Source organism: Salvelinus namaycush, chromosome 8, assembly GCF_016432855.1.
Source record: "Salvelinus namaycush isolate Seneca chromosome 8, SaNama_1.0, whole genome shotgun sequence".
Classification (NCBI taxonomy): Eukaryota; Metazoa; Chordata; class Actinopteri; order Salmoniformes; family Salmonidae; genus Salvelinus; species Salvelinus namaycush.
Window position 1 is genome coordinate 2,398,496 of NC_052314.1, and position 26,539 is coordinate 2,425,034.

A 26,539-nucleotide genomic window follows, 5' to 3' on the forward strand; every position below is an offset into this window, starting at 1 on the left:
TCATGATCTGAACAGGAAAATCTTGAATCATCATCATGGATAGCGAGACCTTCCACTTTAGACACACATTTCTCAAGTAAAGAACTATAGAAATGATCCCTGAAAGTATAGTCTTGGTGTGGAAGTTGTTGTGATCAAGGTGGAGCATCTTGAAAAGAGCATTTGCACCACCGGTTTGTGTTGCATTCTCAGCATCAACAGTTGTTGCAATCAAATTATGTTAATTATGGAGAATTGCGAGGTTCCTCAAATGAGAAATATGGTCAACGATGCTGGTTGCCAACAGGTAAAATATGACCTAATGTTGGTGGACAGCCATCCATATTTCAAAGCTGGTTATTTTGTGGAATTCTACCCCTTTTAATTATTGTGTGTTTTAGCTATAGACGTATGGGTTGTACCATCAGATTTGTCTTTGTCTTCCGCATCCAGTGGTACCAAGAGTTCGTCTGTGTGATTAACGGGGGCTGAGATAGAGCTGTGTTCGTGAGACGAAGACGGATCCCGAAGGGGCCCAGGCCGGGTCTTTTTTTTACAAAAACATCTGTAGAAACAGAATGGTTTGAATTACAAACTACTAAAACCTATCTATGAAAAGCTGAGACTCTATCGAACATGCACATGTAACATGTTTTCTCTATGATGCTCACAAGCTACACAAGAGTTGTTAGAAGGTACAGGGTTCTTCTACGCAGAAGATCAAAGGAAGGTCAAAGGTTGTCCTGAAAGGAAAATGGTGAAACACCTCATTGTGAAGCTAAATATAAGTGCTGGACATAGATAAATGAAGTCGGAAAACTAAAAAGAAGATTTATGCTGGGGTCTCAGGACTGATTCTATAGGATTTATTTTATTAACGATAAGAACTTTGGAGACATTCAGTAGTTTTTGTTGTACATGGTTAACATCCATTCAGAACATATTCCCTTCATCCATGTTATTGAAGAAAAGGAACAGTCATCAAAGGTGGAAGAAAAATGAGCAAAGTCATTTCTAGCCACCAGATTCATGCTCTGAACAGGAAAATCTTGAATCATCATCATGGTAGCGAGACCTTCCACTTTAGACACACATTTCTCAAGTAAAGAACTATAGAAATGATCCCTGAAAGTATAGTCTTGGTGTGGAAGTTGTTGTGATCAAGGTGGAGCATCTTGAAAAGAGCATTTGCACCACCGGTTTGTGTTGCATTCTAGCATCAACAGTTGTTGCAATCAAATTATGTTAATTATGGAGAATTGCGAGGTTCCTCAAATGAGAAATATGGTCAACGATGCTGGTTGCCAACAGGTAAAATATGACCTAATGTGGTGGGACAGCCATCCATATTTCAAAGGGTTATTTTTGTGGAATTCTACCCCCTTTTAATATTGTGTGTTTTAGCTATAGACGTATGGGTTGTACCATCAGATTTGTCTTTGTCTTCCGCACCAGTGGTACCAAGAGTTGTCTGTGTGATTAACGGGGGCTGAGATAGAGCTGTGTTCGTGAGACGAAGCGGATCCCGAAGGGGCCCAGGCCGGGTCTTTTTTTACAAAAACATCTGTAGAAACAGAATGGTTTGAATTACAAACTACTAAAACCTATCTATGAAAAGCTGAGACTCTATCGAACATGCACATGTAACATGTTTTGCTCTATGATGCTCAAAACTACACAAGAGTTTAGAAGGTACAGGGTTCTTCTACGCAGAGATCAAAGGAAGGTCAAAGGTTGTCCTGAAAGGAAAATGGTGAAACACCTCATTGTGAAGCTAAATATAAGTGCTGGACATGGAGATAAATGAGAGTCGGAAAACTAAAAAGAAGATTTATGCTGGGGTCTCAGGACTGATTCTATAGGATTTATTTATTAACGATAAGAACTTTGGAGACATTTCAGTAGTTTTTGTTGTACATGGTTAACATCCATTCAGAACATATTCCCTTCATCCATGTTATTGAAGAAAAGGAACAGTCATCAAAGGTGGAAGAAAAATGAGCAAAGTCATTTCTAGCCACCAGATTCATGCTCTGAACAGGAAATCTTAATCATCATCATGGATAGCGAGACCTTCCACTTTAGACACACATTTCTCAAGTAAAGAACTATAGAAATGATCCCTGAAAGTATAGTCTTGGTGTGGAAGTTGTTGTGATCAAGGTGGAGCATCTTGAAAAGAGCATTTGCACCACGGTTTGTGTTGCATTCTAGCATCAACAGTTGTTGCAATCAAATTATGTTAATTATGGAGAATTCGAGGTTCCTCAAATGAGAAATATGGTCAACGATGCTGGTTGCCAAAGGTAAAATATGACCTAATGTTGGTGGACAGCCATCCATATTTCAAAGCTGGTTATTTTTGTGAATTCTACCCCCTTTTAATTATTGTGTGTTTTAGCTATAGACGTATGGGTTGTACCATCAGTTTGTCTTTGTCTTCCGCATCCAGTGGTACCAAGAGTTCGTCTGTGTGATTAACGGGGGCTGAGATAGAGCTGTGTTCGTGAGACGAAGACGGATCCCGAAGGGGCCCAGGCCGGGTCTTTTTTTTACAAAAACATCTGTAGAAACAGAATGGTTTGAATTACAAACTACTAAAACCTATCTATGAAAAGCTGAGACTCTATCGAACATGCACATGTAACATGTTTTGCTCTATGATGCTCACAAGCTACACAAGAGTTGTTAGAAGGTACAGGGTTCTTCTACGCAGAAGATCAAAGGAAGGTCAAAGGTTGTCCTGAAAGGAAAATGGTGAAACACCTCATTGTGAAGCTAAATATAAGTGCTGGACATGGAGATAAATGAGTCGGAAAACTAAAAAGAAGATTTATGCTGGGGTCTCAGGACTGATTCTATAGGATTTATTTTATAACGATAAGAACTTTGGAGACATTTCAGTAGTTTTTGTTGTACATGGTTAACATCCATCAGAACATATTCCCTTCATCCATGTTCATTGAAGAAAAGGAACAGTCATCAAAGTGGAAGAAAAATGAGCAAAGTCATTTCTAGCCACCAGATTCATGCTCTGAACAGGAAAATCTTGAATCATCATCATGGATAGCGGACCTTCCACTTTAGACACACATTTCTCAAGTAAAGAACTATAGAAATGATCCCTGAAAGTATAGTCTTGGTGTGGAAGTTGTTGTGATCAAGGTGGAGCATCTTAAAAGAGCATTTGCACCACCTTTGTGTTGCATTCTCAGCATCAACAGTTGTTGCAATCAAATTATGTTAATTATGAGAATTGCGAGGTTCCTCAAATGAGAAATATGGTCAACGATGCTGGTTGCCAACAGGTAAAATATGACCTAATGTTGGTGGACAGCCATCCATATTTCAAAGCTGGTTATTTTTGTGGAATTCTACCCCTTTTAATTATGTGTGTTTAGCTATAGACGTATGGGTTGTACCATCAGATTTGTCTTTGTCTTCCGCATCCAGTGGTACCAAGAGTTCGTCTGTGTGATTAACGGGGGCTGAGATAGAGCTGTGTTCGTGAGACGAAGACGGATCCCGAAGGGGCCCAGGCCGGGTCTTTTTTTTACAAAAACATCTGTAGAAACAGAATGGTTTGAATTACAAACTACTAAAACCTATCTATGAAAAGCTGAGACTCTATCGAACTGCACATGTAACATGTTTTGCTCTATGATGCTCACAAGCTACACAAGAGTTGTTAGAAGGTACAGGTTCTTCTACGCAGAAGATCAAAGGAAGGTCAAAGGTTGTCCTGAAAGGAAAATGGTGAAACACCTCATTGTGAAGCTAAATATAAGTGCTGGACATGGAGTAAATGAGAGTCGGAAAACTAAAAAGAAGATTTATGCTGGGGTCTCAGGACTGATTCTATAGGATTTATTTATTACGATAAGAACTTTGGAGACATTTCAGTAGTTTTTGTTGTACATGGTTAACATCCATCAGAACATATTCCCTTCATCCATGTTATGAAGAAAGGAACAGTCATCAAAGGTGAAGAAAAATGAGCAAAGTCATTTCTAGCCACCAGATTCATGCTCTGAACAGGAATAAATCTTGAATCATCATCATGGATAGCGAGACCTTCCACTTTAAACACATTTCTCAGTAAAGAACTATAGAAATGAATCCTGAAGTATAGTCTTGGTGTGGAAGTTGTTGTGATCAAGGTGGAGCATCTTGAAAAGAGCATTTGACCACCGGTTTGTGTTGCATTCTCAGCATCAACAGGTTGCAATCAAATTATGTAATTATGGAGAATTGCGAGGTTCCTCAAATGAGAAATATGGTCAACGTGCTGGTTGAACAGGTAAAATATGACCTAATGTTGGTGGACAGCCATCCATATTTCAAAGCTGGTTATTTTTGTGGAATTCTACCCCTTTTAATTATTGTGTGTTTTAGCTATAGACGTATGTTGTACCATCAGATTTGTCTTTGTCTTCCGCATCCAGGGTACCAAGAGTTCGTCTGTGTGATTAACGGGGGCTGAGATAGAGCTGTGTTCGTGAGACGAAGACGGATCCCGAAGGGGCCCAGGCCGGGTCTTTTTTTTACAAAAACATCTGTAGAAACAGAATGGTTTGAATTACAACTACTAAAACCTATCTATGAAAAGCTGAGACTCTATCGAACATGCACAGTAACATGTTTTGCTCTATGATGCTCACAAGCTACACAAGAGTTGTTAGAAGGTACAGGGTTCTTCTACGCAGAAGATCAAAGGAGGTCAAAGGTTGTCTGAAAGGAAAATGGTGAAACACCTCATTGTGAAGCTAATATAAGTGCTGGACATGGAGATAAATGAAGTCGGAAAACTAAAAAGAAGATTTATGCTGGGGTCTCAGGACTGATTCTATAGGATTTATTTTATTAAGATAAGAACTTTGGAGACATTTCAGTAGTTTTGTTGTCATGGTTAACATCCACTCAGAACATTTCCCTTATCCATGTTCATTGAAGAAAGGAACAGTCATCAAAGGTGGAAGAAAAATGAGCAAAGTCATTTCTAGCCACCAGATTCATGCTCTGAACAGGAAAATCTTGAATCATCATCATGGATAGCGAGACCTTCCACTTTAGACACACATTTCTCAAGTAAAGAATATAGAAATGATCCCTGAAGTATAGTCTTGGTGTGGAAGTTGTTGTGATCAAGGTGGAGCATCTTGAAAAGAGCATTTGCACAGGTTTGTGTTGCATTCTAGCACAACAGTTGTTGCAATCAAATTATGTTAATTATGGAGAATTGCGAGGTTCCTCAAATGAGAAATATGGTCAACGATGCTGGTTGCCAAAGGTAAAATATGACCTAATGTTGTGGGACAGCCATCCATATTTCAAAGCTGGTTATTTTTGTGGAATTCTACCCCCTAATTATTGTGTGTTTTAGCTATAGACGTATGGGTTGTACCATCAGATTTGTCTTTGTCTCCGCATCCAGTGGTACCAAGAGTTCGTCTGTGTGATAACGGGGCAGTAGATTAGCTGGTCTGTCATAATATAATAGATTATTGTAGATCTAGTGGTCGTCATAATACTAATAGAGGACAGTAGATCTTAGCTGGTCTGTCATAATCTAATAGAGACAGTAGATTCTAGCTGAACTGTCATATCATAATGATACGATGACAGTAGGTCTAGCTTGGTCTTCATAATATAATATGAGACAGTAGAATCTAGGTTGTCTGTCACTAATATAATAGTATGAGACAGTATATCGTATGTCGTCTGTCAATAATAATAGAGGCAGTAGAATCTAGCTGAAACTGTCAGAATAATTTAGAGCAGTAGATCTGTAGCTGGTCTTTCTATTAATTATTAATAGAGACAGTATGCATCTAGGTGGTCTGTTCATAATATAATATAGACAGTAGATCTAGATGGTTTGTCATAACATATCGAGGACATCGGATCTAGCTGCGTCTGTCTTAATATCATATGAGGACTTAGATCTATGTGGTTACTGTCATAATATAATGAGGGACAGTAGATCTAGCTTGGTCTGGCATAATATTTAATAGAGACAGTGATGTCTAGCTGATCTGTCATAATATAATATGAGACAGTATGATCTAGCTGGGATGTCCAAATATAGATAGCAGACATTAGATCTAGCTGGTGTGTCATAATATAATGTAGAGATGTAGATCTAGCTGGTCTGTCTATAATATAATAGAGGACTAGTAGATCTATGCTGGTTTGTCATACATATATAGCGCAGTAGAATGTCTAGCTGGTCTGTTATATAGTAATAGAGGGCAGTAGATCTAGCTGGTCTTGTTCATAATAGTAATAGATATTCGTAGATATTAGTGGTCTGTCATAATATAATAGAGACAGAGATCTAGCTGGTGGTTGTCATAATCTTAATAGTAGTTGACAGAGATCTAGCTGGTACTGTCATATAATAATAGAGACAGTTATGATATTTTTGTTTTTTTTTTAGCTGGTTTTTCATACTTATAATAGAGACAGTAGATCTGCAGCCTTTCTTGTCTATTAGTATAATAGAGACGGTAGATCTTAGCGGCCTGTCATAATATATAAAAGACAGTAGAATCTAGCTGGTCTTGTCATAATATAATAGAGATATTAGATCTAGCTTGTCTGTCATAATCATAATATGATATGGTAGATCTAGCTGGTTTTGTCATAATATGTAATAGAGACAGTAGATCTAGCTGGTCTGTCATTACTATAATATTGGACTGTATATCTAGCTACTGTCATATCATTATTAATAGAGACAGTATGATCTAAGCTGGTCTGTCATACATATATACAGAGTACATATATTTATCTGGTTTTATCATAATATAACAGAGACAATGTAATAACTTAGCTGGTCTGTCATTATATATAGAGACATTAGATCTAGCTGGTCTGTCATAATATAATGAGCACAGTTAGATCTAGTGGTCTGTCATTACAAAATATGAAATAGAGACATTCGATCTAGTTGGTTTGTACATATTATAAGTAGAGACAGTTAGGTATAGTGGTCTGTCATAATATATAGAGAATAGTAGATCTTAGCTGGTCGTCAAATTAAACAGAGTACAGTAGACTAGCTGGTCTGTCAAATATACAATAGTTACTGTAGATCTAGATGGTCTTGTCTAGATCTAATAGAGGGACAGTAGATCTAGGTTGTGTTGTACATAATATAATAGGAGGACAGTAGATCTAGGGTGGTCTGTCATAATATATTAGAGACAGTATATCTAGCTGTGTCTGTCATAGATAATAGAGACAGTAGATCTAGTAGAACTTGTAATTAATATAATAGAGACAGTTAGGTATCTAGCTGGTCTGTCATAATATAATAGAGACAGTAGATCTATGGTCGGTCGTCATAATATAATATAGAACATAGATCTGAGCTGGTTGTCATAACATATCGGGACAGTAGATCTAGCTGGTCTGTATTATATAATAGAGACATTAGATCTAGCTGGTCTGTCATAATATTAATATAGACAGTGAGATTCTAGCTGATCTGTCATTAATATAATAGAGACAGTAGATCTAGATGTCTGTCTAATATAATAGAGACAGTAGACTAGCTGCTGGTCGTCTCATTAATAATAGGACAGTAGATCTTAGCTGGTCTGGCATTATATAATATAGGCAGTAGATCTAGTGGTCGTCATATATAATAGAGACAGTAGATCTTACTGGTCTGTCATAATATAATAGAGGACATTAGATCTAGTGGTCTGTCATAATTAAATAGGAGACAGTAGATTAGGCTCGGACTGTCATAAATATAATAGAGACATTAAGATCTAGCTTGTCTGGCATAATATAATAGAGCAGTAGATCTAGTCGGTCTGTCATAATAAATAGAGACAGTAGACTTAGTTGTCTGTCATAATATAATAGAGACAGTAGATGTAGACTGTATGTCATAATATAATAGAGACAGTAGATCTAGCTGTCTGTCATAATATAATAGATACTGTGATCTAGCTGGTCTGTCATGATATAATAGAGGACAGTAGATCTAGGCTGGTTTGTCATATATAATAGGACATTAGATCTAGCTGGTCTGTCATAATTAAATAGAGGGCAGTAGATCTAGCTGGTACTGTCATAATATATAATGATATGTAGATGCTAGCGTGGTCGTCATAATATAATAGAGACAGTAGAATCTAGATGGTCTGGTCATAATCTACATAGAGACAGTAGATCTAGACTGAACTGGTCATAATATAATAGAGGACAGTAGGTCTAAGCTGGTCTGTCATAAATATAATAGAGACCAGTAGATCTAGGTTGTCTGTCATATATAATAGAGACAGTATATCTAGCTCGTCTGTCATAATATAATAGAGGCAGTAGATCTTAGCTGAACTTCAGAATATATTAGAGACAGTAAGATCTAGTGGTATTTCATAATATAAATAGAGACAGTAGATCTAGGTGTCTGTCATAATACTTATATAGACAGTAGATCTAGCTGGTTTGTCATACATAACGAGACAGAGATCTAGCTGGTCTGTCTTAATATAATAGAAGACATTAGATTCTAGCTTGTTGTCATAATATAATAGAGACAGTAGATTCTAGTTGGTCTGTCCATAATATAATAGATGACAGTAGATCTAGCGCATCTGTCATAATATTATAGAGACAGTAGATTCTAGCTGGGATGTCAAAAAATAATAGAGACACTAGATTCTAGCTGGTGTGTCGTAATATAATAGAGACTGTAGACGTAGCGTGTCTGTCGTAATATAATAGAGGACAGTATAGTCTAGCGGGTTTGTCATGAATACTATAGAGACATTAGATCTAGCTGGTCGTCATAATATAATATGAGCAGTAGATCTAGCTGGTCTGTCATAATATATAGATAGTGCTAGAATTAGCTGGTCTGTCATAAATAATAGAGACAGTAGATCTAGCTGGTCGTGTCATAACTAATGAGGACAGTAGATTCTAGCTGGTATGTCATAAATAATAGAGGACAGTAGATTTAGCTGGTTTTCATAATATAATAGAGACATTAGATCGAGGCCTTTCGTCATATATATAGAGAGACAGTAGATCAGCTGGCCTGTCATAATATAATAAAGACAGTAGATCTAGCTGTCTGAATGATAATCTAATAGAGAATAGATTAGCTGGTCTGCATTAAATATAATAGATACTGCTAGATCTAGTGGTTTTGTCATACATAATAGGACAGTAGATCTAGATGGTCTGTCATTCTATATAGAGGACAGGTATATTACTAGCTGTCTTCATATTATCTAATAGAACCAGTAGATCTAGCTGGTCTGTCATAAATAGTAACAGATGACAATATATTTATCTGGTTTTTCATAATATAACAGAGACAGTAGATCTAGCTGAGTTGTCATAATATAATGAGGACATTAGATCTAGCTGGTTCTGTCATAAGATAATAGAGACAGTAGATCTAGCTGGTTGTCATAACTATAATAGAGACATTCGATCTATGCTGGCTGTCTATAATATAATAGAGACAGACAATAGGTATAGCTGGTCTGTCATAATATAATAGAGACATGTAGATTAGTGGATTGTCAAAGTATAACAGAGACAGTAGACATAGTATCGTGTCTGTCAGAATATAATAGATACTGTAGAACTCTAGCTGGTCGTCATGATTGATAATAGAGACACAGTAGATCTAGGTTGTCTGCCACATTATAATACAGAGCAGATAGATTTGAGTGGTAGTCATAATATATAGAGACAGGTAGATTTAGCGTGTTTTTCATAATAAATAGATAGAGACAGTAGATCGAGCCTTTACCTGTCATTATATAATAGCGACAGTAGATCTAGCTGGCCTGATATAATATAATAAAGACAGATGTATCTAGCTGGTCTGTATAATATAATGAGAGACATAATCTAGTGGTTACTGTCATAATATAATAGTACTGTATATCTAGCTGTTTGTCATAACATAATAGAGACAGTAGATCTAGCTGGTTCTGTATTATTATAATAGTAGACAGTATATCTAGCTTGTCTACTCATTATAAATAGCGACATGTAGAGTCTAGTGGCTTCTGTCATATATAACAGGCTTCAAGATATTTTATCTGGTTTTCATAATATAACAGAGACAGTAGATCTAGACGGTCTGGTCTTTGATATATAATAGAGACATTAGTTATAGCTGGTCGCTCATAATAATTAATAGAGACAGTTAGATCATAAGCTGGGTATGCTGTCATAATATAATAGTAGACAGTTCGATCTAGCTGGTCTGTCATAATATAACTGAGACAGTGAGGTATAGCTGGTCTGTCATAATATAATAGAGACAATAGATTCTAGCGGTCTGTTCATAATATAACAGAGACAGTAGTCTAGCTGGTCCTGTCCATAATATTAATAAGGATACTGTAGATCATGCTGGTTCTGCTGATATAACTAGAGGACAGTTAGATCTAGGTGCGCCCATAATATAATATGAGACAGTAGATCTAGGTGGTCTGTATAATATAATAGAGACATTGTTATACTAGTAGCCGGCTGGTCAATAGTGATAATAGAGACAGTAGATCTAGCTGTTAACTGTGTCATAATATTATAGAGACAGTAGATGCGTAGCATGGTCTGTAAATAATAAATAGAGACAGTAGATCTGTGGTCTGTCAGTAATATAATATAGACACAGTAGATTCTTAGCTGGTTGTTGCCTCTATAACATAATCGAGAAGTAGATCTAGCCTGGTCTCGTCTTAAATATAATAGAGACATTAGATCTAGCTGGTCTGTCATAATCATAATCTAGACAGTAGGACTAGCTGATCGTGTCATAATATAATAGGACATTAGATCTAGGGTCTTGTCATAATATAATAGAGGACAGGAGATCTAGACGGTGGTTTGTCCCTTATATAATAGAGACAGTAGATCTAAGCTGGTCTGGCATTTTTTCTTGTTCATATAATATAGGCAGTAGAGCTAGTCCCCCCCCCCGTCCGTGTTATTTGGTCTCCCTTGTTCTTATTTAAATAGAGACAGTGAAGATCTAGCTTGGTCTGTTCTATGAATATAATTAGAGAATTTAGATCTAAGCTTGTGCTGTCAATAATGTAATAGAGAACAGTAGGATCTAGCTGGCCTTGTACATAATAGTAATAGAGACATTAGATCTAGCTGGTTGGCAGTAACATATAATAGAGGCTAGGTAGATTCTAGTGTGTCTGTCATATATGAATAGAGGACAGTAGATTAGTTGTGCTGTATAATTATTAATAGAGACCAGTAGATGTAGTTTTTTGTCCGTTATGCTATAGAATGAGATAGAGTGACAGTAGATCTAGCTGTTGTCATTAAATATATAGATATCTGTAGATTCTAGCTGGTCTGTCATAATATAATAGAGACAGTAGTCTAGTGGTTTGTCATAATATAATAGAGACATAGATCTAGCTGGTCTGTACATAATATAATAGAGGCAGTAGATCTAGCTGGTATGTCATAATATAATACGATATGGTTAGATCTATCTGGTGGCTAGAAATGACTTTGCTCATTTTTCTTCCACCTTTGATGACTGTTCCTTATTCTTCAATGAACATGGATGAAGGGAATATGTTCTGAATGGATGTTAACCATGTACAACAAAAACTACTGAAATGTCTCCAAAGTTCTTATCGTTAATAAAATAAATCCTATAGAATCAGTCCTGAGACCCCAGCATAAATCTTCTTTTTAGTTTTCCGACTCTCATTTATCTCCATGTCCAGCACTTATATTTAGCTTCACAATGAGGTGTTTCACCATTTTCCTTTCAGGACAACCTTTGACCTTCCTTTGATCTTCTGCGTAGAAGAACCCTGTACCTTCTAACAACTCTTGTGTAGCTTGTGAGCATCATAGAGCAAAACATGTTACATGTGCATGTTCGATAGAGTCTCAGCTTTTCATAGATAGGTTTTAGTAGTTTGTAATTCAAACCATTCTGTTTCTACAGATGTTTTTGTAAAAAAAAAGACCCGGCCTGGGCCCCTTCGGGATCCGTCTTCGTCTCACGAACACAGCTCTATCTCAGCCCCCGTTAATCACACAGACGAACTCTTGGTACCACTGGATGCGGAAGACAAAGACAAATCTGATGGTACAACCCATACGTCTATAGCTAAAACACACAATAATTAAAAGGGGGTAGAATTCCACAAAAATAACCAGCTTTGAAATATGGATGGCTGTCCACCAACATTAGGTCATATTTTACCTGTTGGCAACCAGCATCGTTGACCATATTTCTCATTTGAGGAACCTCGCAATTCTCCATAATTAACATAATTTGATTGCAACAACTGTTGATGCTGAGAATGCAACACAAACCGGTGGTGCAAATGCTCTTTTCAAGATGCTCCACCTTGATCACAACAACTTCCACACCAAGACTATACTTTCAGGGATCATTTCTATAGTTCTTTACTTGAGAAATGTGTGTCTAAAGTGGAAGGTCTCGCTATCCATGATGATGATTCAAGATATTCCTGTTCAGAGCATGAATCTGGTGGCTAGAAATGACTTTGCTCATTTTTCTTCCACCTTTGATGACTGTTCCTTATTCTTCAATGAACATGGATGAAGGGAATATGTTCTGAGTGGATGTTAACCATGTACAACAAAAACTACTGAAATGTCTCCAAAGTTCTTATCGTTAATAAAATAAATCCTATAGAATCAGTCCTGAGACCCCAGCATAAATCTTCTTTTTAGTTTTCCGACTCTCATTTATCTCCATGTCCAGCACTTATATTTAGCTTCACAATGAGGTGTTTCACCATTTTCCTTTCAGGACAACCTTTGACCTTCCTTTGATCTTCTGCGTAGAAGAACCCTGTACCTTCTAACAACTCTTGTGTAGCTTGTGAGCATCATAGAGCAAAACATGTTACATGTGCATGTTCGATAGAGTCTCAGCTTTTCATAGATAGGTTTTAGTAGTTTGTAATTCAAACCATTCTGTTTCTACAGATGTTTTTGTAAAAAAAAGACCCGGCCTGGGCCCCTTCGGGATCCGTCTTCGTCTCACGAACACAGCTCTATCTCAGCCCCCGTTAATCACACAGACGAACTCTTGGTACCACTGGATGCGGAAGACAAAGACAAATCTGATGGTACAACCCATACGTCTATAGCTAAAACACACAATAATTAAAAGGGGGTAGAATTCCACAAAAATAACCAGCTTTGAAATATGGATGGCTGTCCACCAACATTAGGTCATATTTTACCTGTTGGCAACCAGCATCGTTGACCATATTTCTCATTTGAGGAACCTCGCAATTCTCCATAATTAACATAATTTGATTGCAACAACTGTTGATGCTGAGAATGCAACACAAACCGGTGGTGCAAATGCTCTTTTCAAGATGCTCCACCTTGATCACAACAACTTCCACACCAAGACTATACTTTCAGGGATCATTTCTATAGTTCTTTACTTGAGAAATGTGTGTCTAAAGTGGAAGGTCTCGCTATCCATGATGATGATTCAAGATATTTCCTGTTCAGAGCATGAATCTGGTGGCTAGAAATGACTTTGCTCATTTTTCTTCCACCTTTGATGACTGTTCCTTATTCTTCAATGAACATGGATGAAGGGAATATGTTCTGAATGGATGTTAACCATGTACAACAAAAACTACTGAAATGTCTCCAAAGTTCTTATCGTTAATAAAATAAATCCTATAGAATCAGTCCTGAGACCCCAGCATAAATCTTCTTTTTAGTTTTCCGACTCTCATTTATCTCCATGTCCAGCACTTATATTTAGCTTCACAATGAGGTGTTTCACCATTTTCCTTTCAGGACAACCTTTGACCTTCCTTTGATCTTCTGCGTAGAAGAACCCTGTACCTTCTAACAACTCTTGTGTAGCTTGTGAGCATCATAGAGCAAAACATGTTACATGTGCATGTTCGATAGAGTCTCAGCTTTTCATAGATAGGTTTTAGTAGTTTGTAATTCAAACCATTCTGTTTCTACAGATGTTTTTGTAAAAAAAAGACCCGGCCTGGGCCCCTTCGGGATCCGTCTTCGTCTCACGAACACAGCTCTATCTCAGCCCCCGTTAATCACACAGACGAACTCTTGGTACCACTGGATGCGGAAGACAAAGACAAATCTGATGGTACAACCCATACGTCTATAGCTAAAACACACAATAATTAAAAGGGGGTAGAATTCCACAAAAATAACCAGCTTTGAAATATGGATGGCTGTCCACCAACATTAGGTCATATTTTACCTGTTGGCAACCAGCATCGTTGACCATATTTCTCATTTGAGGAACCTCGCAATTCTCCATAATTAACATAATTTGATTGCAACAACTGTTGATGCTGAGAATGCAACACAAACCGGTGGTGCAAATGCTCTTTTCAAGATGCTCCACCTTGATCACAACAACTTCCACACCAAGACTATACTTTCAGGGATCATTTCTATAGTTCTTTACTTGAGAAATGTGTGTCTAAAGTGGAAGGTCTCGCTATCCATGATGATGATTCAAGATTTTCCTGTTCAGAGCATGAATCTGGTGGCTAGAAATGACTTTGCTCATTTTTCTTCCACCTTTGATGACTGTTCCTTATTCTTCAATGAACATGGATGAAGGGAATATGTTCTGAATGGATGTTAACCATGTACAACAAAAACTACTGAAATGTCTCCAAAGTTCTTATCGTTAATAAAATAAATCCTATAGAATCAGTCCTGAGACCCCAGCATAAATCTTCTTTTTAGTTTTCCGACTCTCATTTATCTCCATGTCCAGCACTTATATTTAGCTTCACAATGAGGTGTTTCACCATTTTCCTTTCAGGACAACCTTTGACCTTCCTTTGATCTTCTGCGTAGAAGAACCCTGTACCTTCTAACAACTCTTGTGTAGCTTGTGAGCATCATAGAGCAAAACATGTTACATGTGCATGTTCGATAGAGTCTCAGCTTTTCATAGATAGGTTTTAGTAGTTTGTAATTCAAACCATTCTGTTTCTACAGATGTTTTTGTAAAAAAAAGACCCGGCCTGGGCCCCTTCGGGATCCGTCTTCGTCTCACGAACACAGCTCTATCTCAGCCCCCGTTAATCACACAGACGAACTCTTGGTACCACTGGATGCGGAAGACAAAGACAAATCTGATGGTACAACCCATACGTCTATAGCTAAAACACACAATAATTAAAAGGGGGTAGAATTCCACAAAAATAACCAGCTTTGAAATATGGATGGCTGTCCACCAACATTAGGTCATATTTTACCTGTTGGCAACCAGCATCGTTGACCATATTTCTCATTTGAGGAACCTCGCAATTCTCCATAATTAACATAATTTGATTGCAACAACTGTTGATGCTGAGAATGCAACACAAACCGGTGGTGCAAATGCTCTTTTCAAGATGCTCCACCTTGATCACAACAACTTCCACACCAAGACTATACTTTCAGGGATCATTTCTATAGTTCTTTACTTGAGAAATGTGTGTCTAAAGTGGAAGGTCTCGCTATCCATGATGATGATTCAAGATATTCCTGTTCAGAGCATGAATCTGGTGGCTAGAAATGACTTTGCTCATTTTTCTTCCACCTTTGATGACTGTTCCTTGTTCTTCAATGAACATGGATGAAGGGAATATGTTCTGAATGGATGTTAACCATGTACAACAAAAACTACTGAAATGTCTCCAAAGTTCTTATCGTTAATAAAATAAATCCTATAGAATCAGTCCTGAGACCCCAGCATAAATCTTCTTTTTAGTTTTCCGACTCTCATTTATCTCCATGTCCAGCACTTATATTTAGCTTCACAATGAGGTGTTTCACCATTTTCCTTTCAGGACAACCTTTGACCTTCCTTTGATCTTCTGCGTAGAAGAACCCTGTACCTTCTAACAACTCTTGTGTAGCTTGTGAGCATCATAGAGCAAAACATGTTACATGTGCATGTTCGATAGAGTCTCAGCTTTTCATAGATAGGTTTTAGTAGTTTGTAATTCAAACCATTCTGTTTCTACAGATGTTTTTGTAAAAAAAAGACCCGGCCTGGGCCCCTTCGGGATCCGTCTTCGTCTCACGAACACAGCTCTATCTCAGCCCCCGTTAATCACACAGACGAACTCTTGGTACCACTGGATGCGGAAGACAAAGACAAATCTGATGGTACAACCCATACGTCTATAGCTAAAACACACAATAATTAAAAGGGGGTAGAATTCCACAAAAATAACCAGCTTTGAAATATGGATGGCTGTCCACCAACATTAGGTCATATTTTACCTGTTGGCAACCAGCATCGTTGACCATATTTCTCATTTGAGGAACCTCGCAATTCTCCATAATTAACATAATTTGATTGCAACAACTGTTGATGCTGAGAATGCAACACAAACCGGTGGTGCAAATGCTCTTTTCAAGATGCTCCACCTTGATCACAACAACTTCCACACCAAGACTATACTTTCAGGGATCATTTCTATAGTTCTTTACTTGAGAAATGTGTGTCTAAAGTGGAAGGTCTCGCTATCCATGATGATGATTCAAGATTTTCCTGTTCAGAGCATGAATCTGGTGGCTAGAAATGACTTTGCTCATTTTTCTTCCACCTTTGATGACTGTTCCTTATTCTTCAATGAACATGGATGAAGGGAATATGTTCTGAATGGATGTTAACCATGTACAACAAAAACTACTGAAATGTCTCCAAAGTTCTTATCGTTAATAAAATAAATCCTATAGAATCAGTCCTGAGACCCCAGCATAAATCTTCTTTTTAGTTTTCCGACTCTCATTTATCTCCATGTCCAGCACTTATATTTAGCTTCACAATGAGGTGTTTCACCATTTTCCTTTCAGGACAACCTTTGACCTTCCTTTGATCTTCTGCGTAGAAGAACCCTGTACCTTCTAACAACTCTTGTGTAGCTTGTGAGCATCATAGAGCAAAACATGTTACATGTGCATGTTCGATAGAGTCTCAGCTTTTCATAGATAGGTTTTAGTAGTTTGTAATTCAAACCATTCTGTTTCTACAGATGTTTTTGTAAAAAAAAGACCCGGCCTGGGCCCCTTCGGGATCCGTCTTCGTCTCACGAACACAGCTCTATCTCAGCCCCCGTTAATCACACAGACGAACTCTTGGTACCACTGGATGCGGAAGACAAAGACAAATCTGATGGTACAACCCATACGTCTATAGCTAAAACACACAATAATTAAAAGGGGGTAGAATTCCACAAAAATAACCAGCTTTGAAATATGGATGGCTGTCCACCAACATTAGGTCATATTTTACCTGTTGGCAACCAGCATCGTTGACCATATTTCTCATTTGAGGAACCTCGCAATTCTCCATAATTAACATAATTTGATTGCAACAACTGTTGATGCTGAGAATGCAACACAAACCGGTGGTGCAAATGCTCTTTTCAAGATGCTCCACCTTGATCACAACAACTTCCACACCAAGACTATACTTTCAGGGATCATTTCTATAGTTCTTTACTTGAGAAATGTGTGTCTAAAGTGGAAGGTCTCGCTATCCATGATGATGATTCAAGATATTCCTGTTCAGAGCATGAATCTGGTGGCTAGAAATGACTTTGCTCATTTTTCTTCCACCTTTGATGACTGTTCCTTATTCTTCAATGAACATGGATGAAGGGAATATGTTCTGAATGGATGTTAACCATGTACAACAAAAACTACTGAAATGTCTCCAAAGTTCTTATCGTTAATAAAATAAATCCTATAGAATCAGTCCTGAGACCCCAGCATAAATCTTCTTTTTAGTTTTCCGACTCTCATTTATCTCCATGTCCAGCACTTATATTTAGCTTCACAATGAGGTGTTTCACCATTTTCCTTTCAGGACAACCTTTGACCTTCCTTTGATCTTCTGCGTAGAAGAACCCTGTACCTTCTAACAACTCTTGTGTAGCTTGTGAGCATCATAGAGCAAAACATGTTACATGTGCATGTTCGATAGAGTCTCAGCTTTTCATAGATAGGTTTTAGTAGTTTGTAATTCAAACCATTCTGTTTCTACAGATGTTTTTGTAAAAAAAAGACCCGGCCTGGGCCCCTTCGGGATCCGTCTTCGTCTCACGAACACAGCTCTATCTCAGCCCCCGTTAATCACACAGACGAACTCTTGGTACCACTGGATGCGGAAGACAAAGACAAATCTGATGGTACAACCCATACGTCTATAGCTAAAACACACAATAATTAAAAGGGGGTAGAATTCCACAAAAATAACCAGCTTTGAAATATGGATGGCTGTCCACCAACATTAGGTCATATTTTACCTGTTGGCAACCAGCATCGTTGACCATATTTCTCATTTGAGGAACCTCGCAATTCTCCATAATTAACATAATTTGATTGCAACAACTGTTGATGCTGAGAATGCAACACAAACCGGTGGTGCAAATGCTCTTTTCAAGATGCTCCACCTTGATCACAACAACTTCCACACCAAGACTATACTTTCAGGGATCATTTCTATAGTTCTTTACTTGAGAAATGTGTGTCTAAAGTGGAAGGTCTCGCTATCCATGATGATGATTCAAGATATTCCTGTTCAGAGCATGAATCTGGTGGCTAGAAATGACTTTGCTCATTTTTCTTCCACCTTTGATGACTGTTCCTTATTCTTCAATGAACATGGATGAAGGGAATATGTTCTGAATGGATGTTAACCATGTACAACAAAAACTACTGAAATGTCTCCAAAGTTCTTATCGTTAATAAAATAAATCCTATAGAATCAGTCCTGAGACCCCAGCATAAATCTTCTTTTTAGTTTTCCGACTCTCATTTATCTCCATGTCCAGCACTTATATTTAGCTTCACAATGAGGTGTTTCACCATTTTCCTTTCAGGACAACCTTTGACCTTCCTTTGATCTTCTGCGTAGAAGAACCCTGTACCTTCTAACAACTCTTGTGTAGCTTGTGAGCATCATAGAGCAAAACATGTTACATGTGCATGTTCGATAGAGTCTCAGCTTTTCATAGATAGGTTTTAGTAGTTTGTAATTCAAACCATTCTGTTTCTACAGATGTTTTTGTAAAAAAAAGACCCGGCCTGGGCCCCTTCGGGATCCGTCTTCGTCTCACGAACACAGCTCTATCTCAGCCCCCGTTAATCACACAGACGAACTCTTGGTACCACTGGATGCGGAAGACAAAGACAAATCTGATGGTACAACCCATACGTCTATAGCTAAAACACACAATAATTAAAAGGGGGTAGAATTCCACAAAAATAACCAGCTTTGAAATATGGATGGCTGTCCACCAACATTAGGTCATATTTTACCTGTTGGCAACCAGCATCGTTGACCATATTTCTCATTTGAGGAACCTCGCAATTCTCCATAATTAACATAATTTGATTGCAACAACTGTTGATGCTGAGAATGCAACACAAACCGGTGGTGCAAATGCTCTTTTCAAGATGCTCCACCTTGATCACAACAACTTCCACACCAAGACTATACTTTCAGGGATCATTTCTATAGTTCTTTACTTGAGAAATGTGTGTCTAAAGTGGAAGGTCTCGCTATCCATGATGATGATTCAAGATTTTCCTGTTCAGAGCATGAATCTGGTGGCTAGAAATGACTTTGCTCATTTTTCTTCCACCTTTGATGACTGTTCCTTATTCTTCAATGAACATGGATGAAGGGAATATGTTCTGAATGGATGTTAACCATGTACAACAAAAACTACTGAAATGTCTCCAAAGTTCTTATCGTTAATAAAATAAATCCTATAGAATCAGTCCTGAGACCCCAGCATAAATCTTCTTTTTAGTTTTCCGACTCTCATTTATCTCCATGTCCAGCACTTATATTTAGCTTCACAATGAGGTGTTTCACCATTTTCCTTTCAGGACAACCTTTGACCTTCCTTTGATCTTCTGCGTAGAAGAACCCTGTACCTTCTAACAACTCTTGTGTAGCTTGTGAGCATCATAGAGCAAAACATGTTACATGTGCATGTTCGATAGAGTCTCAGCTTTTCATAGATAGGTTTTAGTAGTTTGTAATTCAAACCATTCTGTTTCTACAGATGTTTTTGTAAAAAAAAGACCCGGCCTGGGCCCCTTCGGGATCCGTCTTCGTCTCACGAACACAGCTCTATCTCAGCCCCCGTTAATCACACAGACGAACTCTTGGTACCACTGGATGCGGAAGACAAAGACAAATCTGATGGTACAACCCATACGTCTATAGCTAAAACACACAATAATTAAAAGGGGGTAGAATTCCACAAAAATAACCAGCTTTGAAATATGGATGGCTGTCCACCAACATTAGGTCATATTTTACCTGTTGGCAACCAGCATCGTTGACCATATTTCTCATTTGAGGAACCTCGCAATTCTCCATAATTAACATAATTTGATTGCAACAACTGTTGATGCTGAGAATGCAACACAAACCGGTGGTGCAAATGCTCTTTTCAAGATGCTCCACCTTGATCACAACAACTTCCACACCAAGACTATACTTTCAGGGATCATTTCTATAGTTCTTTACTTGAGAAATGTGTGTCTAAAGTGGAAGGTCTCGCTATCCATGATGATGATTCAAGATTTTCCTGTTCAGAGCATGAATCTGGTGGCTAGAAATGACTTTGCTCATTTTTCTTCCACCTTTGATGACTGTTCCTTATTCTTCAATGAACATGGATGAAGGGAATATGTTCTGAATGGATGTTAACCATGTACAACAAAAACTACTGAAATGTCTCCAAAGTTCTTATCGTTAATAAAATAAATCCTATAGAATCAGTCCTGAGACCCCAGCATAAATCTTCTTTTTAGTTTTCCGACTCTCATTTATCTCCATGTCCAGCACTTATATTTAGCTTCACAATGAGGTGTTTCACCATTTTCCTTTCAGGACAACCTTTGACCTTCCTTTGATCTTCTGCGTAGAAGAACCCTGTACCTTCTAACAACTCTTGTGTAGCTTGTGAGCATCATAGAGCAAAACATGTTACATGTGCATGTTCGATAGAGTCTCAGCTTTTCATAGATAGGTTTTAGTAGTTTGTAATTCAAACCATTCTGTTTCTACAGATGTTTTTGTAAAAAAAAGACCCGGCCTGGGCCCCTTCGGGATCCGTCTTCGTCTCACGAACACAGCTCTATCTCAGCCCCCGTTAATCACACAGACGAACTCTTGGTACCACTGGATGCGGAAGACAAAGACAAATCTGATGGTACAACCCATACGTCTATAGCTAAAACACACAATAATTAAAAGGGGGTAGAATTCCACAAAAATAACCAGCTTTGAAATATGGATGGCTGTCCACCAACATTAGGTCATATTTTACCTGTTGGCAACCAGCATCGTTGACCATATTTCTCATTTGAGGAACCTCGCAATTCTCCATAATTAACATAATTTGATTGCAACAACTGTTGATGCTGAGAATGCAACACAAACCGGTGGTGCAAATGCTCTTTTCAAGATGCTCCACCTTGATCACAACAACTTCCACACCAAGACTATACTTTCAGGGATCATTTCTATAGTTCTTTACTTGAGAAATGTGTGTCTAAAGTGGAAGGTCTCGCTATCCATGATGATGATTCAAGATTTTCCTGTTCAGAGCATGAATCTGGTGGCTAGAAATGACTTTGCTCATTTTTCTTCCACCTTTGATGACTGTTCCTTATTCTTCAATGAACATGGATGAAGGGAATATGTTCTGAATGGATGTTAACCATGTACAACAAAAACTACTGAAATGTCTCCAAAGTTCTTATCGTTAATAAAATAAATCCTATAGAATCAGTCCTGAGACCCCAGCATAAATCTTCTTTTTAGTTTTCCGACTCTCATTTATCTCCATGTCCAGCACTTATATTTAGCTTCACAATGAGGTGTTTCACCATTTTCCTTTCAGGACAACCTTTGACCTTCCTTTGATCTTCTGCGTAGAAGAACCCTGTACCTTCTAACAACTCTTGTGTAGCTTGTGAGCATCATAGAGCAAAACATGTTACATGTGCATGTTCGATAGAGTCTCAGCTTTTCATAGATAGGTTTTAGTAGTTTGTAATTCAAACCATTCTGTTTCTACAGATGTTTTTGTAAAAAAAAGACCCGGCCTGGGCCCCTTCGGGATCCGTCTTCGTCTCACGAACACAGCTCTATCTCAGCCCCCGTTAATCACACAGACGAACTCTTGGTACCACTGGATGCGGAAGACAAAGACAAATCTGATGGTACAACCCATACGTCTATAGCTAAAACACACAATAATTAAAAGGGGGTAGAATTCCACAAAAATAACCAGCTTTGAAATATGGATGGCTGTCCACCAACATTAGGTCATATTTTACCTGTTGGCAACCAGCATCGTTGACCATATTTCTCATTTGAGGAACCTCGCAATTCTCCATAATTAACATAATTTGATTGCAACAACTGTTGATGCTGAGAATGCAACACAAACCGGTGGTGCAAATGCTCTTTTCAAGATGCTCCACCTTGATCACAACAACTTCCACACCAAGACTATACTTTCAGGGATCATTTCTATAGTTCTTTACTTGAGAAATGTGTGTCTAAAGTGGAAGGTCTCGCTATCCATGATGATGATTCAAGATTTTCCTGTTCAGAGCATGAATCTGGTGGCTAGAAATGACTTTGCTCATTTTTCTTCCACCTTTGATGACTGTTCCTTATTCTTCAATGAACATGGATGAAGGGAATATGTTCTGAATGGATGTTAACCATGTACAACAAAAACTACTGAAATGTCTCCAAAGTTCTTATCGTTAATAAAATAAATCCTATAGAATCAGTCCTGAGACCCCAGCATAAATCTTCTTTTTAGTTTTCCGACTCTCATTTATCTCCATGTCCAGCACTTATATTTAGCTTCACAATGAGGTGTTTCACCATTTTCCTTTCAGGACAACCTTTGACCTTCCTTTGATCTTCTGCGTAGAAGAACCCTGTACCTTCTAACAACTCTTGTGTAGCTTGTGAGCATCATAGAGCAAAACATGTTACATGTGCATGTTCGATAGAGTCTCAGCTTTTCATAGATAGGTTTTAGTAGTTTGTAATTCAAACCATTCTGTTTCTACAGATGTTTTTGTAAAAAAAAGACCCGGCCTGGGCCCCTTCGGGATCCGTCTTCGTCTCACGAACACAGCTCTATCTCAGCCCCCGTTAATCACACAGACGAACTCTTGGTACCACTGGATGCGGAAGACAAAGACAAATCTGATGGTACAACCCATACGTCTATAGCTAAAACACACAATAATTAAAAGGGGGTAGAATTCCACAAAAATAACCAGCTTTGAAATATGGATGGCTGTCCACCAACATTAGGTCATATTTTACCTGTTGGCAACCAGCATCGTTGACCATATTTCTCATTTGAGGAACCTCGCAATTCTCCATAATTAACATAATTTGATTGCAACAACTGTTGATGCTGAGAATGCAACACAAACCGGTGGTGCAAATGCTCTTTTCAAGATGCTCCACCTTGATCACAACAACTTCCACACCAAGACTATACTTTCAGGGATCATTTCTATAGTTCTTTACTTGAGAAATGTGTGTCTAAAGTGGAAGGTCTCGCTATCCATGATGATGATTCAAGATTTTCCTGTTCAGAGCATGAATCTGGTGGCTAGAAATGACTTTGCTCATTTTTCTTCCACCTTTGATGACTGTTCCTTATTCTTCAATGAACATGGATGAAGGGAATATGTTCTGAATGGATGTTAACCATGTACAACAAAAACTACTGAAATGTCTCCAAAGTTCTTATCGTTAATAAAATAAATCCTATAGAATCAGTCCTGAGACCCCAGCATAAATCTTCTTTTTAGTTTTCCGACTCTCATTTATCTCCATGTCCAGCACTTATATTTAGCTTCACAATGAGGTGTTTCACCATTTTCCTTTCAGGACAACCTTTGACCTTCCTTTGATCTTCTGCGTAGAAGAACCCTGTACCTTCTAACAACTCTTGTGTAGCTTGTGAGCATCATAGAGCAAAACATGTTACATGTGCATGTTCGATAGAGTCTCAGCTTTTCATAGATAGGTTTTAGTAGTTTGTAATTCAAACCATTCTGTTTCTACAGATGTTTTTGTAAAAAAAAGACCCGGCCTGGGCCCCTTCGGGATCCGTCTTCGTCTCACGAACACAGCTCTATCTCAGCCCCCGTTAATCACACAGACGAACTCTTGGTACCACTGGATGCGGAAGACAAAGACAAATCTGATGGTACAACCCATACGTCTATAGCTAAAACACACAATAATTAAAAGGGGGTAGAATTCCACAAAAATAACCAGCTTTGAAATATGGATGGCTGTCCACCAACATTAGGTCATATTTTACCTGTTGGCAACCAGCATCGTTGACCATATTTCTCATTTGAGGAACCTCGCAATTCTCCATAATTAACATAATTTGATTGCAACAACTGTTGATGCTGAGAATGCAACACAAACCGGTGGTGCAAATGCTCTTTTCAAGATGCTCCACCTTGATCACAACAACTTCCACACCAAGACTATACTTTCAGGGATCATTTCTATAGTTCTTTACTTGAGAAATGTGTGTCTAAAGTGGAAGGTCTCGCTATCCATGATGATGATTCAAGATTTTCCTGTTCAGAGCATGAATCTGGTGGCTAGAAATGACTTTGCTCATTTTTCTTCCACCTTTGATGACTGTTCCTTATTCTTCAATGAACATGGATGAAGGGAATATGTTCTGAATGGATGTTAACCATGTACAACAAAAACTACTGAAATGTCTCCAAAGTTCTTATCGTTAATAAAATAAATCCTATAGAATCAGTCCTGAGACCCCAGCATAAATCTTCTTTTTAGTTTTCCGACTCTCATTTATCTCATGTCCAGCACTTATATTTAGCTTCACAATGAGGTGTTTCACCATTTTCCTTTCAGGACAACCTTTGACCTTCCTTTGATCTTCTGCGTAGAAGAACCCTGTACCTTCTAACAACTCTTGTGTAGCTTGTGAGCATCATAGAGCAAAACATGTTACATGTGCATGTTCGATAGAGTCTCAGCTTTTCAACGATAGCTTTTAATAGTAGGTCTCTTTATCCATGATAACGATTCAAGATATTCCCGTTCAGACCCTTTATCTGGTGGCTAGAAATGACTCTGGTGTCATTTAGTAGTGGTTTCTTTGCAGAAAATCGACCATGAAGACCTGATTCACGCAGCCTCCTCTGAACAGTTGATGTTGAGAGTTGAGATGTGTCTGTTACTTAACCTTTGTGAAGCATTTATTTGCGCTGCAATTTCTGAGGCTGGTAACTCTAATGAACTTATCCTCTGCAGCAGAGGTAACTCTGGGTCTTCCTTTCCTATGGCGGTCCTCATGAGAGCCAGTTTCATTATAGCGCTTGGTTTTTGCGACTGCACTTGAAGAAACTTTCAAAGTTCTTGAAATTTTCCTGATTGACTGACCTTCACGTAAAGTAATGATGGACTGTCGTTTCTCTTTGCTTATTTGAGCTGTTCTTGCCATAATATGGACGGTCTTTTACCAAATAGGGCTCTCTTCTGTATACCACCCCTACCTTGTCACAACACAACTGATTGGCTCAAACGCATTATGAAGGAAAGAAATTCCACAAATGTACTTCTAACAAGGCACATATGTTAATTGTAATGCATTTCAATGCAACCTTATGAAGCTGGTTGAGAGAATGCCAAGAGTGTGCAAAGCTGTCATCAAGTCAAAGGGTGGCTACTATTAAATATATTTTGATTTGTTTAACACTTTTTTGGTTATTACATGATTCCATATGTGTTATTTCATAGTTTTGATGTCTTCACTCTTGTTCTATAATGTAGAAAATCATTAAAATAAAGAAAAGCCTTTTAATGAGTAGGTGTGTCCAAACTTTTGACTGGTACTGTATGCCCACCAAAATGCAACTAAAATATTTTCAACAACTTTGGCCAACTTACTCGTGAACACATTGACTTGCCTTAGATTTACACTGCCTTGTTCAACAGAATAATTCTGTGATGGGTTACTGTGGAGCACTTTGTGACAACTGCTTATGTACAAAGGTCTTTATAAATACATTTGATTGATTGAGTGATTGATTGATTAAGTAAATAGAATTTGTTATGCACAATACAACCTATTGAAATAAGCAATAGCATTTCTTTTTAAATGTCTTTCATCTCCACATTGTAGAAACGAAGTGCATGCAATTTGGTTTGAAATCACTTTTATTTTGTGGAAAGTGTGCAGACTGGCCATGCATCTCATTTGGCACGTTCACCGCTTCTTATCACCTGTTTAAATTACATCCACAGTACATAATAGAGCACTTAACGTGCCGTTGTCATAACCACAGAAAATGAACTGCCTATTTTAAATTCTGAACATGTTGCAGTGAATGTTGTCTGAAAAAGTCTGACTAACTCCGAATCATAATAAATCTTAAATTACGTCAAGACTAGGGCCATTTCTAAAAAAAAATATATCTATATAAATAA

The 26,539-nt window shown here is 38.0% G+C and overlaps 18 non-coding genes and 1 pseudogene across 18 annotated transcripts; 13 read left to right on the plus strand and 6 right to left on the minus strand.

Moving 5' to 3' along the window:
• LOC120053104 lies at window positions 1-115 on the minus strand (annotated as a pseudogene).
• Window positions 116-907: 792 nt separating this feature from the next.
• On the minus strand, window positions 908-1,120 carry LOC120053100. Its single transcript, XR_005477464.1, has one exon. It is a non-coding gene; the product is annotated as a small nucleolar RNA U3 (small nucleolar RNA).
• Window positions 1,121-1,906: 786 nt separating this feature from the next.
• Window positions 1,907-2,118, minus strand: LOC120053099. The gene has a single exon (XR_005477463.1). It is a non-coding gene; the product is annotated as a small nucleolar RNA U3 (small nucleolar RNA).
• Window positions 2,119-2,908: 790 nt separating this feature from the next.
• Window positions 2,909-3,120, minus strand: LOC120053101. Its single transcript, XR_005477465.1, has one exon. It is a non-coding gene; the product is annotated as a small nucleolar RNA U3 (small nucleolar RNA).
• Window positions 3,121-3,907: 787 nt separating this feature from the next.
• On the minus strand, window positions 3,908-4,115 carry LOC120053103. The gene has a single exon (XR_005477467.1). It is a non-coding gene; the product is annotated as a small nucleolar RNA U3 (small nucleolar RNA).
• Window positions 4,116-4,894: 779 nt separating this feature from the next.
• Window positions 4,895-5,104, minus strand: LOC120053102. Its single transcript, XR_005477466.1, has one exon. It is a non-coding gene; the product is annotated as a small nucleolar RNA U3 (small nucleolar RNA).
• A 7,272-nt stretch (window positions 5,105-12,376) lies between these two features.
• LOC120053087 lies at window positions 12,377-12,592 on the plus strand. The gene has a single exon (XR_005477452.1). It is a non-coding gene; the product is annotated as a small nucleolar RNA U3 (small nucleolar RNA).
• Window positions 12,593-13,391: 799 nt separating this feature from the next.
• Window positions 13,392-13,608, plus strand: LOC120053086. The gene has a single exon (XR_005477451.1). It is a non-coding gene; the product is annotated as a small nucleolar RNA U3 (small nucleolar RNA).
• Window positions 13,609-14,407: 799 nt separating this feature from the next.
• On the plus strand, window positions 14,408-14,623 carry LOC120053090. Its single transcript, XR_005477455.1, has one exon. It is a non-coding gene; the product is annotated as a small nucleolar RNA U3 (small nucleolar RNA).
• A 799-nt stretch (window positions 14,624-15,422) lies between these two features.
• On the plus strand, window positions 15,423-15,638 carry LOC120053081. Its single transcript, XR_005477446.1, has one exon. It is a non-coding gene; the product is annotated as a small nucleolar RNA U3 (small nucleolar RNA).
• A 799-nt stretch (window positions 15,639-16,437) lies between these two features.
• Window positions 16,438-16,653, plus strand: LOC120053092. The gene has a single exon (XR_005477456.1). It is a non-coding gene; the product is annotated as a small nucleolar RNA U3 (small nucleolar RNA).
• Window positions 16,654-17,452: 799 nt separating this feature from the next.
• Window positions 17,453-17,668, plus strand: LOC120053088. The gene has a single exon (XR_005477453.1). It is a non-coding gene; the product is annotated as a small nucleolar RNA U3 (small nucleolar RNA).
• Window positions 17,669-18,467: 799 nt separating this feature from the next.
• Window positions 18,468-18,683, plus strand: LOC120053089. The gene has a single exon (XR_005477454.1). It is a non-coding gene; the product is annotated as a small nucleolar RNA U3 (small nucleolar RNA).
• Window positions 18,684-19,482: 799 nt separating this feature from the next.
• Window positions 19,483-19,698, plus strand: LOC120053093. Its single transcript, XR_005477457.1, has one exon. It is a non-coding gene; the product is annotated as a small nucleolar RNA U3 (small nucleolar RNA).
• A 799-nt stretch (window positions 19,699-20,497) lies between these two features.
• On the plus strand, window positions 20,498-20,713 carry LOC120053094. Its single transcript, XR_005477458.1, has one exon. It is a non-coding gene; the product is annotated as a small nucleolar RNA U3 (small nucleolar RNA).
• A 799-nt stretch (window positions 20,714-21,512) lies between these two features.
• Window positions 21,513-21,728, plus strand: LOC120053095. Its single transcript, XR_005477459.1, has one exon. It is a non-coding gene; the product is annotated as a small nucleolar RNA U3 (small nucleolar RNA).
• Window positions 21,729-22,527: 799 nt separating this feature from the next.
• On the plus strand, window positions 22,528-22,743 carry LOC120053096. Its single transcript, XR_005477460.1, has one exon. It is a non-coding gene; the product is annotated as a small nucleolar RNA U3 (small nucleolar RNA).
• A 799-nt stretch (window positions 22,744-23,542) lies between these two features.
• LOC120053097 lies at window positions 23,543-23,758 on the plus strand. The gene has a single exon (XR_005477461.1). It is a non-coding gene; the product is annotated as a small nucleolar RNA U3 (small nucleolar RNA).
• A 799-nt stretch (window positions 23,759-24,557) lies between these two features.
• LOC120053098 lies at window positions 24,558-24,773 on the plus strand. The gene has a single exon (XR_005477462.1). It is a non-coding gene; the product is annotated as a small nucleolar RNA U3 (small nucleolar RNA).
• The last annotated feature ends 1,766 nt before the right edge of the window (window positions 24,774-26,539 follow it).